This window comes from Microcebus murinus, chromosome 16, assembly GCF_040939455.1.
Source record: "Microcebus murinus isolate Inina chromosome 16, M.murinus_Inina_mat1.0, whole genome shotgun sequence".
NCBI lineage: Eukaryota > Metazoa > Chordata > Mammalia > Primates > Cheirogaleidae > Microcebus > Microcebus murinus.
Genome location: NC_134119.1, coordinates 58,054,704 through 58,069,849, shown reverse-complemented (window position 1 = coordinate 58,069,849; position 15,146 = coordinate 58,054,704). Strand labels below are relative to the sequence as shown.

Below are 15,146 nucleotides of genomic sequence, written 5' to 3'. Positions count from 1 at the left end.
TCAACCAATGGAAACAGATGGCCTGCGTCATGAACTGGGGGCTCAGCCAGTATTGGACAGACTGCCCACAACACACACATGGGCTCAGCCGGTGTAGACAGACTGGCTGTACCAGCATAGAGAGACCGCCTGGACCATGCACTGGTTGAGCCAGTATAGACAGACTATACTACACCATGCACCATGCACTGGTCGAGCCAGTATAGACAGACCATACTGCACCATGCCCCAAGCACTGGCTCCACCAGCGTAGACGGACTGCCCAGTTTAGCTCACCCAGCAAGCAGCCCCTGAGTGCCTTCCCCACGCTGAGCTCCTCGTGGCCAACACAGCCGGGGAGAGCAGCCTGTGTGCCCGTACGGTGGCCTGCCGTGTTCACCTGGCTTCCTCAGAGCAGGTAAGAGGCTGCACGGGAGGGACCCCCTGGCTCAGCATCTGCGGGGGGCCGCCCTGTGGCCCTGGAAACAGAGCCCCGCAGCACCAGGCTGGGGGAGGGTCCCCGTGCTCACAAGCCTGGGCTGATGAGTCCTGTCCAGAGAGATGACTCAGCCCCCAAAAGAGGCAGCCCTGAAGGAGGGGAGGACGCGCCTGCCAAGCGTGAGTCAGTCTGTGCCCGGCCTAGGCACGGCCGGCAGAGGGGCCCGCCTGAGTCACCTTCCCTCTGACGAGCATCTGGGCACTCTGGGGTCCACGGCTGGTGAAGGCAGCAGTCAGAAGACAAGAGTGGCCAGGCCGGCCCCGGATGGCCAGCCTGGAGCTGCCACCCTCTGGGCAAAGAGCCCGGGGGGTGGGGGCAACTGTCAGCCCCGGAGAGGCCGAGGGGACCTGTCGCACCCTCCGCCCGGCTCCCACCCCTCCCGCCCCTGAGTCTGGCCCAGCAAGGGAACAGCTGGCTCAGGCCCACGCGGGGAGGACAAGGTGACAGCGACCTGGGCTGTTGCTGCCTGCAGCTCGGCAGCCACTTGGCTCAGGGCCTGCAGCCAGCAACGTGGGCACAACGGGAAACGGGGTGACTCAGACCTGCTCCCCAACCCCCAGCTCTGGAGCACAGAGCCCGGTGGACCCGGCGGCAGAGGCGTCTGCAGGGAAGCCGGGGCCTGGGCTGAGCTGCCGACATCAGGGGGGCGGGGAGGGGAGCCCCAGGGCCTGGGCAGAGCCCCTCACAGAGGGTGGGAGCAGACACAGACCGGCTCCCTGGGGAGTAGGAAAAGGAGGGCGGCTGGGAGCCAGGGAAAGCTGCGAGAGACGGGTGCTCGTCCTGGGGCAGGTGCCAGCCGGCGTCCAGGTTACATCCAGTGGGCGGCAGCCCAAGGACCCACGGGGGGGAGGAGGACGTTAAGTGGATGGAACACAGGCCCTGGCCACTCCTGGCCAGCAGGCCTGCGGGCAACCAACTGCAGGGGAAGGTGGGCGTCGGGCAGAAGCGCCCAGCCCAGAGCAGCCGGCACCGGCCTTGCTCCCTTTCCAGCTGGGACCAGAAGCTAATGGCGGGACAGGACCACGGGCTGGGCCTCAGGCCGCTTGCCCTGGGCCCTGGGCCGTCACTCACTGAGCGTGCTGGGTGGCGAATGGTGAACGCATAGGACAGAAAGGCTCAGAGGACCGCCGGGAGGAGGTGGGCCGGGGGGCAGGGGCGCAAAGGCAGGGCCACACAACCAGCTGCCCGGCCACTGCATCCGGGAGGGTATCCCAACAGGAGCCTGCGGGATTCCTGCAGGATTCACGCCCACCCACTGGTCCCTAGGGCCACAGTCATCCTTCTGCAGGATCACTGCTGCCACTCCCTCCTCAATTCCGTGTCCCCACCCTGCCGCAGTTCCTGGGACCAAGTTCCACACCCCTCCCGGGCCTTGACGGCCCTGCACGGCCAGGTCTGCAGCCCCTCCCTCACTCTGCTGGCCACACAGGCCCCGGAAGGGGCTCCCTGTTGCCCCCCCTCATGCTCCCTGCGCAGGGGACCTCTGTGCACGCTGTCACCTGCCGGGCGCTCTCTGTCCGTCCTTCCCTCCCACCCCACCCTGCTTAGACAAGGCTCCTCCTTCACGCCTCAGCTGAAGGGCCACCTCGGAGGGGCAGTCCCCCGAACCCCGCCGCCCAGGTGGTCAGATTGCTCTCTCGTGGGTCTCACGATGACCGGGCGTGCCCCTTGATATCGTCATCGCACACTCGAAGCACACATTTGTTGTTATTTTTATTAATGTCTCTGTCTGGCAGAGAAGGAATGAGTGAGTGAGGAATGAATGATGGCGAGTTGCTGTCCCACCAACTACAAACCACATAAGGTCAGGGACCTTGTGTCCTCAGGGCCTGGCCCAGCACCAGACACCTGACACCTGCCCAGCAAACGTTCGTGGCGGGCAGAGTGAAGGACAGGGACGGCGGGCACCGGGAGTGTGGGACCAGCGGTCACTGGCCCCGGGTTTCAAAGGTGACGGTTCCAATTCAGTTCCAATAAACGTCACTCGCTCACCAGGGCCAGCTCTGACCATGGCTCGGTGGGGAAAGGGCACCTTGCCCTCCTCAGTCGCCAGCACCCAGAAGCACTGGCTTCCCGGAAATTCCCGGCCTTCCGGGTGGGGAGTGGGAATGGGAGACACGGGCCACCAGCCTGGGGGGATGGCTGTGTCTGCCGTCCCCAGCGCCAGGCCTGCACACAGACTCTCCGACTGCCAGAAAGGTGGCTTTGCACACAGCGCCAGGTGCCAGCCCTGCGTCTCCGTGTCAGCCCACTCGGACACCGGCATCCCCGGTCTCTCGGTGGCCCAGTCCCCGAGAGTCTGGATGTCTAACTGCCCAGGAACAAGGCCAGCGGGCGCAGGCCGGAGCACCAGATCACAAACGACAGGCGGTTTTGTGCGGGATGAAAGTCCCAACTTTTTTTCCACGGCCAATTTGTAAGTCTCATCTTCTGCCCACGGCGATGTACTGGCCAGAGGGTCACACACATCCTTCCGCCACGGGAAACGAGATGGCACTTCCCGCATCCTCTACCACCTGAGCTAACGCAGCTCCGGCCCCCGGGCTGAGCCCAGGGGTTTCAGCTGCCTTCGGGAGGCCTCTTCCCAGGAGGGAGGGAACACAGCTGCTCTGGCGCCCCACGAGTCCTGGCTGTGACTCCAAAGACAGCACCAAGGAGCCTGCTGTCGCCATGCAGGCTGCCCCGCCCCAGAAAAGTTCCTGAGGCTCCAGGATACCGACGCCACATAGACACCCAGACAGCCAGACGTCATCCTTGATGATTTATTGATTTATTGATTTATTTTGCTGTCCCATGGCAGGGCCACACTGATGCCCCTGGGCCAGCGTTGTATAAATCTCCTGTTTGTAACTCGCTACCTTCTGATGAGCCGGAAGGCCGGCCACTTGTTTCACACAGTGTCGACCGACTGCAATCGCTCATTAAGAACCTGCCGTAATCGTCTGTCCACTTTCCTGCCCACAGGTCACCCCCTCGTCCACATTTCTCCAACGTGGCTGCCACGCCCGGGTATACCAGGGAGGTGAGATTTCCCGAGCCGGATGCAGCAGGTGCGGCTAAGACAAGGGTCTCAGGCTCCGGGCCAGGCAGCGGGCAGGAGACCGGGGAGTCAGCAGTCAGCTGGGGACCCCGGCTCGGGCCACACTCCCCCGCCAGTCCCCACAAGCACTGCGGTGCCCAACACGAGTCCCTCCAACCAGATGCACCAGCAGCCCCGTGAGCAAAGCTCTGAGCGCCCCTCGTCTCTTCCATCAAGCAAAACCACAAAAAGCCCACCAGGCCTCCGCTGGCGAGAACTCAACACCGTCTGCAATCAGGAAAATCTGACTCTCTTTTCTTTCATGTGAATCGAAGGCAAATTCTGAGATGAGCCCGCCAGGCACACTTTCCCAACAACCATACGGCAAAAAAAAAAAAGTAGTGACTGAACTTTCCCAGACTTATTAGCTTACATAAACAGAGATTTGAATAAATGTTTAAAAAATGAAATTCCCTTGATACTCTGTAATCAGTAAATGTTCATTACGGAAACACAGCAAATATGCATGAAATTTCCCAAGTGATATTCTGGCTACAAGATTAAAAAGGCATCTCCAACAGCAGGCTGAGTTACAAAGCCTCCTCCGCCGGTGACAGTCCCCGGAACGCTTTGCCAAGCCCAGGCAGGACCGGCCTGCCCTCCTGTCCCAGCCAGCGCCAAGGACCATCAGAAGATGTTTGTTTTGCACACTCAGGCAATTTAGCAACGAGCCCTGAGCACTGCCTGATTGATGTCTATAAATAATTAATCTTTGACCTTGCTTTTAAGAAAGCCTTGACTTTTTAATTTGGGGTCTTTTTAAAAAAATCAATACCTGGGGAACGTAATTCACTCTCGTGGAATCTGATTCCAGGTAAATAAATAACTACGCCGAGGCGCCATTTGTGTGTCCCAGGGGCGAAACGCACAGGGCGAAGGGATGGAGTCCAGCTTGGAGGTTTTCTGTGCTCAAATGCTACTGGATTCTGTCATCCCAGCACTCTGGGAGGCTGAGGCGGGAGGATCGCTCAAGGTCAGGAGTTCGAGACCAGCCCGAGCAAGAGCGAGACCCTGTCTCTACTATAAATAGAAGGAAATTAATTGGCCAACTAAAAATATATAGAAAAAATTAGCCGGGCATGGTGGCGCATGCCTGTCGTCCCAGCCACTCGAGAGGCTGAGGCAGGAGGATCGCTTGAGCCCAGGAGTTGGAGGTTGCTGTGAGTGAGGCTGACGCCACGGCACTCTAGCCCAGGTAACAGAGCCAGACGCTGTCTCAAAATAAAAAAAATAAATAAAAAACTAATGCTACTGGATTATTGATCACCCAACCCTATTGAGGCTAGATCTTTCCTGGGTCTAAATCTTATCCCTCCTGTGGGTCACTTCACAGAGGAAGGCTGGAGGAAGCCTCCTGGATATGCTTCCATGGCCTGCCCCCAAGAGGTCCCCAGACCCTGCCCTGCCTTCTGTGCTGGGATGTCTTCACGGAAGGAGCATCTCCTACTGGGACCAGCGTCACTCCCTCCTGGGCCTGTCTGCCTTGTCTCTGGGGCAGGGATGGCAGGTGGGCAGCAGAGCCCAAGACACTTGGGAAATTTTAAGGAGGGCTCTAGCACTCCCGCTCCATGGGCTGCTCTCCCGCACCCACGAGCGAGGGTCAAGGTGAACTCAGAAGGGAGAAGTTACCCCCCCCCCAAAAAAAAGTGGGCTTGGGGGTGTAGCCTCCTGAGCACGGCGGGGTATGAGAAAGGAGCTAATCTGACCCTCACTCTTCTGTCCCCCTTCCCACGCCCTACCCACCCCCCCACCCCCCCAACGCGCTCCAGAGCCACCGCTGTCCCTGCACTCTGCCGCCCCTCCCACGTGCTCTGCGCCGGCCAGATCTCGCCTCCGAGGAGACGCAGAGGGCCCGGGATGCGTGTTCCCCCAACAGAGCCAATCACTGCTCAGGGGCCAGCCAGGGCGCGGTCGGGGGACGCGGGGTCCACTAGGATACCGGGGACGGCTGCGGGGCAGAGAGCCCAGGGACCGGCCTCTGCTTCTCGGTGAGAACCGAGCGCCGCGCGGTGAGCTTCCCCCACAGCCCAGGGCGCAGCGGCCGCGCCAGCTCTGGCTCGGGGTCGGGGTCGGTCGCGGGGCCTGCAGGCAGGAAGTGCGGGGAAAGTTAGGGCCGCGGGGGTCCCGCGCCAGGCCCGGCAGGGGGTCACCTATGACCCACGCGCCGGCGCGGGCTCCGCCAATCCCGCGAACGCGCCTCCCGGAGGCCGGAGCCGGCGAGCGGGAGCAGCAGCCCGCAGCTGGAGGGCTCGGCTCGGTCCCGCGGCGAAGCGGTCCTTCCCCCGCCCCCCGGGGCCGCCGTGTCTCGGACTCCCGCACTCCCGGACACAGGCACGCACACACCTTCACACGGCCGCGGACGCACACGCACTCGCCTCCGGTACGGAACAGGCCGGTGCCCTGGAGAGTCGCGGGGCGGGAATGCGCGCACTGGCGCGCGGGGGCACCTTCCGCCGCTCGGTGGGAAGCCGCGGCCACCGCTAACTTCCCCCCTCGTCCCTGCCTGCCACCGCCCGCCCCAGTCCCCGCTCCGAGCGCGCGGGAAAGCGCCGGCGCCCGGGGCGCTCCGGCCGGGCCCTCTCGGCGCCCCACGCCGCCTCCCCACGCCCAGCGCCCAGGGCCGGGAGGAGGCGCGGGGGGTCCGCTGGGACCCAGTGAGCCCGAGGGGCGGCAGTTCACGGACGCGCCGCGGCGAGTGAGACCCAAGGAGAGAAAGTCTAATTAAAGTTCCCACTACTAGGGCCGGTCCCCAAAGTGCGGCCAGATCCGAGCCCCGCGCGCCCCACCTTCGCCAGCGGCTGCGGGCTCCGGTCCGCGTCGGGTCCCGGGGTTGGCGCGCGGCGCTGCCCAGGGCCCGCCCCGGACCCCTCGTGGCGTCCCCGCAGGCCCGGACGCGGCGCGGGGCAGGAGCAGGGGTGGGGCAGGACGCGGCCACTTACCTGGCGCCGCCGATGCTCTCGAGGCCGCAGGCGCCTCCAATCGGGCGCGGCCCCCGTCGCGAGCCCTCCGCTCGGGGCGCGCAGGCGGCAGGGAGGACCTCCGCCCCAGCCTGGGCCCGGTGCCTCCTCGCGCTCGGAGCGGAACCGGGCGGAACCCGGAGCGGTCGGCGGGCGAGCGGCGGGGGCCGGCGGCCGGCGCGCGGGAGAGGGAGAGGGTGTGGTGGCGCGCTCCTCCTCGTCCCCGGCCCGGTCGGTACCCCACCTCCGGCCGCCGCCGCCGCCGCCTGGTCCTCTCTCCTCCCCGCAACGCTGCCGGATGCGGCTCGCGCGCCGGGAAGTCTCCCAGCGAAGTGCTAGCGAAGCCTCCGGCGAGGCTGGAAATAGCGCCGCGCCCGCCCGGCGCCCCGCCCCCGGCCCGTGCCCCGCCCCGCGGTGGTGGCGGCGACGGCGGTGGCCGGGCTGGGAGAGGATCACTCCTGCGATTCGCTCGGCCGTTCCCGGGGCCACGGGCGCCGCGCCCACGCGCGCTCTGCGACTCCCGGGCCCGGCTGGCCGCGCGCCCCGCAAGGGCCGATGCTGGGCGCGGTCCGGCGGCCGCGGGGGTGGGGGAGGCTGTGGCGGGGGCGGTCCCGGGTCTCCCGGGTCCCTGAGACTCCTGTCTGACGCTTGGCTCCAGACAGCGGCCGGAATGCTGCCACTGCCCCGGTGGGTCGGTTGCACCCGGCATTGCTGGGGCCGGCCTTGACCGCAGCTGGGCAGGGGCGCGTGCCCGGGACCCGACACTGCGGGGGCTCGGGGCCCACGAAAGACATGGGGTTGCTCCCGAGGAAGATTCTGGGACGTCCCAGCGCCACGGCCTCGCGTGGAATTCGGTCAGGGCCTTGGGCGGCCCCAGGCCCTGATGTCTGCGCCGATCCCCAAATCCCTGGAGCTCTGGATTCTGCTGAAAGTGCCCTATGACCCAGGCTCTCCCTTAAGGGCTTCATCCCTGTCCGGTCACATGGGCCAACAGTCCCCTCCCTATACGCACTCAGAATAACGGAGTGGCAATGTGCCCAGTCCACAGCTACACAACACCTGGGCACAGCACGGACACAAACAGGGGCTCAGGTTCCCCGCCTTGTTCTTCCGGAGAAGGCAGCTGCGACCTGCAGGGGGGCACCCAGGGCTGGGGAGCAAGGGCAGGCTGTTTTCTCACAGGACCCATTTGAAACCGGACATCAGTCACCTCTTAGCGGTGGAGGCACACCAGTGTTTTCAAAACCCTGCAGCGATGCCTTTAGTAAGCTACAGTGAAGAAGGCTCACCCCCTTCTCTCCGATGGCCTCTGCTGGTTGGATGGCCGGCCTCCACCTGGCTGACCCAGCGTGAGTGACAGGATTGGGGAATGGGATGTACCTGTGGCCCTTGACTGACCAGAGTTGGGGGCAGGCCTGGCAGGGAGTGACTCCTGAGCACACCCAGGAAGTCCCCGCCTCTAGGGCCCTGAGGCCTCCTTAACGTCCCAGGTAAGCTCAGAGCATCCAAATATACACCAGGACAGGTGAGAAGGTAAACTGGAGCGTACCAACACCATCACCATCACCTTTTAATTCTGGCAACAACAAAGTACGCATTGTTATGCCCATTTTACAGATGAGGGGACTGAGGTGCAAGAATGCCACCCAGTTGCTGGAGTCCACGAGCCCGGAGGATGGCCCAGGTATGCTGATTCCGAAATAGAGCAGGTCCGGTTCTGGGGTTCCCTGTCCGGGACTCTGAGCTCAGACTGTCCCAGCCCAGGGCAGTGCCGTGACCCAGCCCCACTCCACTGGCTGTTGGCAGTTACTGTGGGGGGCCAGGGGTGGGGACAGAGTGTGTCTATGTGGGTGACAACGCCCTACTCCACCTGAGTCAGGTGCAGATCGGAGGGGCCGAATGCAAAGGGCTCGTGCATGAGTGGAATCCTTGTCCATCCTGCACCCGAGCACTGTCAGAGCTGAGCAGGAGGAGATGATGTGGGAACAAAGGGGAGGGGGGCCTGAGCAGGAAGCTACTTGCTGGACTAGCCCAAAGGACACTGGCCGTGTCCCTGTCCCTGTGTCCCCCTTGCCCCTGCACCTCCAGCCCCTCTCACCACCACCACCACCCCCGGGGGGCCCTGGTTACAGCTCGTCTAGGCAGAGCCAATGAGGCCCCTATCTGCAGCTGGGCCTGAACAGAGCACACGCCTTTGGCCAGAGAGGCCTGGTGGTCAAGGGGACCTCTTGGTACCACGCACACTCCGCAAAGCAAATGCGCACACGCTCCCACTCCCACACGCACAGGTGGGGAGGGAGTGGGCGGTCCCCTTCCACGGCCCAGCCTCAGAGCGGGGAGGAGCCTCTGCACAGGGAGTACTTCCATGGAACGAGTCTACACAGGCTTCATCTCCACAAGACAAGTCTCCACAGGCTTTGCTGTCACCAGTGAGCCGGGCTAGCCAGGTCAGCCCGGCCGCCCCGCGCATCTGTGTGCAGCCGTGCTCCTGGGAAGGGCGCACTCTCCACCAGCTTTTCCAACCGTGCTTATTAGCGCTTATTCGCATCTAATATTCGGGCACTGGGAATCAACAATGTTGCGTCCTTTGCCCGCATTGTCCCTTTGCCTCTCAGACTTCCTCGGTGGGTGCAGAAGCCCTCGGGGGAAATTTGCAAAGGGGGCCTGAGGGCCCAGGCACCAACGCGCAGTGAGTTTCCCCCGAGACTGGGCAAGGACTGCGTGCCCTTTTCTGAAAGTCAGGCTGAGCCTCTGCAGCGAGGGAGGAGCGGGAAGGCTGCAATCCCCGGCGTGGAGCCCTGCGCGCGCTTGCAGGGTTTGAGACGTGTGTCTACACCGGAAGATTAGTGGCAAACTTGTCTCTTTGCATCTCAACGAAGGTAAAAAGATGATTTTTGGCGGATGCCCTCAGGAGTCCACACAGCCCAGGCCCCAGAAGGGCTAAAGAGCAATTCAGAAGCCACTGTTTGCTGCAGCAGGGGAGGAGGGGGACGGGAAGCAGGAGGGGGCTGTGCAAACCCCCCTCCACTGGCTCTGCACCTCCCCACCTCCCCTGCCCTCCCCACTGCCACTCCTGGGAGTGACGATTCCTCGGCTGAAGCCAGCTCGGCAGGAAAGCTGAGACTGTCTCGCATTGTGTTTGAAAAGGGCACGCAAACCTATGGGCAAGGCTGAGTCCGGGGCCCGGCCTGGCGTTCTGTTGCCGTGAGAAGAACAGAGCACCGTTCAGGAACATCTCTTCCGTGTCATCCCACGGGACAGAGAAGAGCATAAAGGGACAGGCCAGGAGACCTCTTCCAGCTCTCCCAGGGGCCAGCCCGGCAGTCCCCAGCTTGTCTCCAAGCCCCTCGGAGCCTGCTTTCTGTTTGCAGAAGGACAGCGGGCTGCCCTGCAGAGAGAGGTAGGGGAGGGGTGTGAAAGCAGAGGGGAAATGGGGTCCTGCGGCCAGCCTGCCCTGAGCCACCCCCGGACCAGCCACCTCGGGGTACGGCGTGGCCTCTGTGTCACCCATCTGGCCCTGTGATGGCGTCTGCAATATTGTGGCCTCCTGAAATCAGCTCAACACGCAAACGGCCCAGGCCCTGAGACAGAGCAGAGCGCGGTCCAGGTGGGAGACTTCCTCACCTGGAAAAAAAGGCTGAGCATCATTTCTACCCCAGTGGATAAATGCTCCTTCCTGGTCCTTTTCCTCCACCGTCCATGATCTATGTCCTTTTCCGTCACCCCTTGGGTTTCTGAGGAGCTGGAGGGTCGCTTTGTTTCCTGACATTTCCTGGCACGGGCATGCCTCTGGGAGAGCGCCCTGCACCAGCCGTGCCACTGGGGGGTCTGGGCACCCCTGCACCCCACATCGCTGTTACAATGTCTGACATCCTGCCATCGTCCCTCGGGGACGTAAGGATGGCTCCTCTTCAAAGGGCAGGTGTCTGGGGCAGGCTATGCCAGTCCTTAACGTAGACAAGAGTCCCTAAACAGATACGGTTTTCTTGGTCGTGCACGGTAGAAACTGACCGTGACTAACCGGAGCAAAATGGGGGGACTGTCTTGAAAAGACAGTGAGGATCTGGCAGAGCAGGGGGACAGCCATGCAGGAAGGAGGGAGGCAGGAACGGGGCGGAGGACTCAAGTACCCTGGGGACAATCCTCTGGGTCTCATGGAAGGGTCGCCCTCCCTAGAGCTGGCAGACCACCGCCGTGTTGATCTTGACGTCCTGGCCCCCATCTAAGGTGGGCAGGCCTGCAAGGGGACTTTGTTGACCCCGGAGCCCAAGAAAGAGCCATGCCCAAGCCAAGTCCCACCCCGCTCTGTGCGCTGGGCTCAGAGCCAGCCTGGCTTCCTTGTTGAGGTCTTGCCAAGCTCAGGTTCATCTCGACGCTTCTTAATTTCAAAACCCATCGGCACTGGACTGTCTGCTTCGGGTCACTCCTTCAGCACCCGAGGGTCATTGAGACTGACCACCCTCGGGTGGCCTGGCAGGGGTTCCTCCTCTAGGCCTGCCCATGGTGGGGAGAGAGGACCTGTCCATGGTGGCCATTAACTGCAAAGGGGATCCGCTAGACCCTGAACACGAATGCGAGAGATATTTCTTTTTACTTTGGAGTAAAGAGTTTAGCATTCTAGAATACTTATGCATCACGATTCCGTAAACGCTATTGAATGTGAACAGACTAATTCAGCATTCGTGTCACAGGAAGCCAGGTTGAAGTTTACTTTTTCACTGTCCGTCAAAGACGGGGGGACAGGCTTGCAGAGGGAGTGTGTCCCGTACTTAGTACAGTAGACGGATTTTGGCCTCTGTTAACCCCAGAGTGTTTGTGTGTGTTTACCTACCTCCAAATTCGAACAAGCTCACCATAAACAGTTCTCCTAATCGAATCAAGCTGACCCTCTGTTTTGGCTTATATGTTGTTAGTCATTAACTGGGGTGACTATTAAAATGAGAAGATTACTGCATGACATAAATAAACAGCAACTCTTTTTATTTATTTTTTTATTTTTTTATTTTTTTGAGACTGAGTTTTACTTTGTTGCCTGGGCTAGAGTGCCATGGTGTCAGCCAAGCTCATAGCAACCTCAAACTCCTGGGCTCAAGCGATCCTCCTGCCTCAGCCTCCCAAGTAGCTGGGACTACAGGCATGCACCACCATGCCCAGCTAAAATTTTTCTATATATTTTTAGTTGGCCAATTAATTTCTTTCTATTTTTAATAGAGATGGGGGGTCTTGCTGTTGCTCAGGCTGGTTTCGAACTCCTGACCTTGAGCGATCCTCCCACCTCGGCCTCCCACAGCACCTCTTTTCAAATGCTCCTGAATTTGGAGAACGTGGTAATTCTCTCAGACTCCCTCTGGCTTAGCCCAGACTGGCCAGACCCAGCCTCCTTGGGTGTACCTGCTGGGGACTCCCCAGAGCAGGGTGGCTTCATTCAGCTCCCTGTGGGGTCAAAGAGGGGCAGGGGGGCCTCTGAGGCCAGGATCTCCTCCCCAGAACCATCAGCCCAGCGTGCATTGTCGAAACTTCTCTGTCCTTATCTTCGGAGTCCCTGAGCTAGCTAACCACGTTTGTTTCCATGCAAACCTGAATGCTATTTTAAATGTAATGCTTAGTATTAAGAATCGGGTTTGCAGATTTTGAGACGGAAGGATTGCTTGGAAATGGACAGAAATATATCCACAGGAATATCCACTCCAGAAACATTTGTCAGACCCCTGGAGGCATGCCATTGGGTAAGGAGCTAGCTACACTCTGAGACGTCCCTGCCCAGGAGGGTTTATGATCAGATGGGTTTAGAAACGTGACATAGGCCGGGCGCGGTGGCTCACACCTGTAATCCCACCACTCTGGGAGGCCGAGGCAGGCCGATTGCTCGAGGTCAGGAGTTTGAAACTAGCCTGAGCAAGAGCGAGACCCCATCTCTACTAAAAATAGAAAGAAATTAATTGGCCAACTAAAAATATATAGAAAAAATCAGCCAGGCATGGTGGTGCATGCCTGTAGTCCCAGCTGCTCGGGAGGCTGAGGCAGGAGGATCGCTTGAGCCCAGGAGTTTGAGGTTGCTGTGAGCGAGGCTGACACCACGGCACTCACTCTAGCCTGGGCAACAAAGCGAGACTCTGTCTCAAAAAAAAAAAAAAGAAATGTGACATAAAAGTACAGGACGCACGTGTGGTGGTGTCGTTGCCAGTCTGGAAAGGCCTCATCCTGGAGGAGCCTCAGGTAGGCCCCCCTCGGAGCTGGAGAGCAAAGGCGTCACCAAGCTCAGGGGTGATCGGCGCCTGACCAAGGACAGACACTCTGAAAAGCTCCCACATGCAGCAGTCCCTGAGTCTCCAGGTTTTCTCAGACCCTTTTAGCATCCGCAGGTCGTGCCATCCACCACGTGGGCGGCAGCCACGGCAGAGACGGAGAGGCACCCGCAGGTGCTGCCTTCTTCTCCAGGTGGTCCTGAGCAAGTGGCATTCTCCCAGCGCGCGCCGGAGCCCACACAACGCCTGGCGCTATGAGTCTCTCGGCCGGGACTGACAACAAAAGCCTCGTGATGACGCATCCAAGGAGACGGGATAGGGAGGGCTCATCCGTCAGGCTGAATGTCCCCAGAGGGACGTCCGAGGCGGCAGATCGGGGATGCCCGCCCCTCATCCAGTGCCCACACTGGGCCCCCGACCTGCAGCCTCTGCCGCCCACTGTCCTGCGGGAAGGTGCCGCAGCAGGAAATGCCCAAGTCGGCCTTGGAGGGATGCACCCAGACCCCTGTCCTGCAGGGCCACGGGGGTGAAGGACAAGCTGGAAAAGTCTAAGCACGTTTGGTTCCTTCTTAGGTGCTCAAAGTGTTTCCCAAACTGGTAGCAGGTGATGCTGCAGCCTACTGCCAGCCCCTCCTTGCCCCGTGCCCAACACGTGGCTGAGAGCCAGCCAGCCTCCGGAGCCCCCCACCCCCGCCCCCAGCTTTGCTAAGCCACCCCCTAGCGCAGAGAAGGTGCCACGGTCGGCAGGCTTTGTTAGCAGATGGCATGAGCTGGGGACAGTCTATCGGGGAGGGACATCTCCGGCTTCCCCAGATACCTGGGTGCAGCAGGGTTCTGGAGGGATACGCTTGGACACCTGGAAAAAAATGAAACCCTGTCCCCCCAAAATAGGAGGCAGTTGGGGCAGAAACTGAGACAAGCAGCTACCGCTTTGTCATTGAGGTCCCCCAGAGCCGGGAAACTCCATCCTGTAGGCAGAGTCCAGGATGCCCTGAGTTGAGGGAACTGCCCAGTGGCGTCTCGTCTGTATCCATGGAAACGGGGAGATAGTCGCCTTCCTGTTGGCTTTCGTGCCAGAGACATCTTGCTGTTGGTAGTGTTTAAAGTTAGCTTTAAAAAAAAAAAAAAACAAGACAACGCAAATCTCCTCTTTAGACATCGTGCAAAGGGCTCTGTGGCACTCAGGCAGCCATGAGGATCCCAGCATGGAAACTGTCACACTCTGTCCCCGATCCTTGTCCTCACACAGAGCTTCCTGTCCACTGCTTTTAGCAGTGATGTGTTGGGCTCAAATGAGTCCATCCTTCACGTCTATTCCTGTATTAGCGCCTTGTCCCAGGATCGGGGGAGGGGGGGCAGGGCGTGGGCCTTACCTTGGTTACAGGTAAGCCCAAGGGCAAAGCTCAGCCCCTGTACAGGTGTCTGGGTCACCTGCCTTCAGGCACAGACTGCCAGCCTAGCCCTTGTTGAGAAACTGCAAGGATCAGGATTGGGGTGCAAAGGAATGAGCAGCCCACCATCAAGGAGCAAGGCAGGCAGACAGACAGACAGACAGAAAGGCAGACAGGCTTCCAGCTAGAATACAAGGAAGGCTGTGGTGGAGCCATGAGGGGGGGTGGCTGAGTTCTCTGTCCTGGGCACCAGGGATCAGCGGGGACATTTGACCTAGTCTCACCTGGCCTGGCCTCCCTCCTAACAAGACTTGCAGTCACAAAAAACCAGGGAGGCAATAATTCAATCCGTATTTTGTTCAACACAAAGGATACCCTGGCACCTACAGATAAACGACTCTGTCTTCTATGCTTAGAAAAAGAATTGAACCCACAATTAGAAGGTAAGATTGCTGAATTCTGGAAAACAAACCTAGCATTTGAGAAAGACGATGTCTGGGGAAAGCCACTAATCAACCAGGGCCTTTTGGGGCGGAATAAAGAGGGTGTAGACAAGGAAAGATAAGCATTTCATTTGTGTAGACTAAACAGATTTCTCACCGAAGGCCATTAAAAATATGAAGCTGACATTGTTCCATTTTTTGAAAATCGTAAGCAAGTTACACTATTTGAGAGGTGCTTGAAACAGACAAAGCTACTGGAACACAGCTCGGCGTCTGTCTTGTGCTCCCCAAAAGGAGACGAGAGACGAGCTCTTGGGTTCAGGTAGCTTATTTGAATGTGATCTCAGGGGGCACGAGGCAGGCTAGCAAGCTTTGGTGGTACCAAGGACAGTCCCCAGGAAAGGAGAGATGCAGGTGCTTGAGATTAGACTTGCCTTCTAGGGGTCAGCTGGCTGGGGGGCCCTGGGGGTAAATGGAGGCACATTCATGGGGTCTGCTACGGTGCCATGACCAGCACAAGACCCTCTACACAAACTGCTCTTCACATACTTTT

At 60.1% G+C, this 15,146-nt stretch overlaps 1 protein-coding gene across 1 annotated transcript in view; it reads right to left on the bottom strand.

Annotated features, from left to right (window-relative positions):
* The window catches only part of CHST8 (carbohydrate sulfotransferase 8), a 106,486-nt gene extending 99,876 nt beyond the window's left edge, over positions 1 to 6,610 (bottom strand). The window contains exon 1 of the mRNA XM_012775142.2: positions 6,497 to 6,610. The gene's annotated coding sequence lies outside the window, so the exon portion shown is untranslated. The remainder of the gene's footprint in view (positions 1 to 6,496) is intronic.
* Positions 6,611 to 15,146: the final 8,536 nt, after the last annotated feature.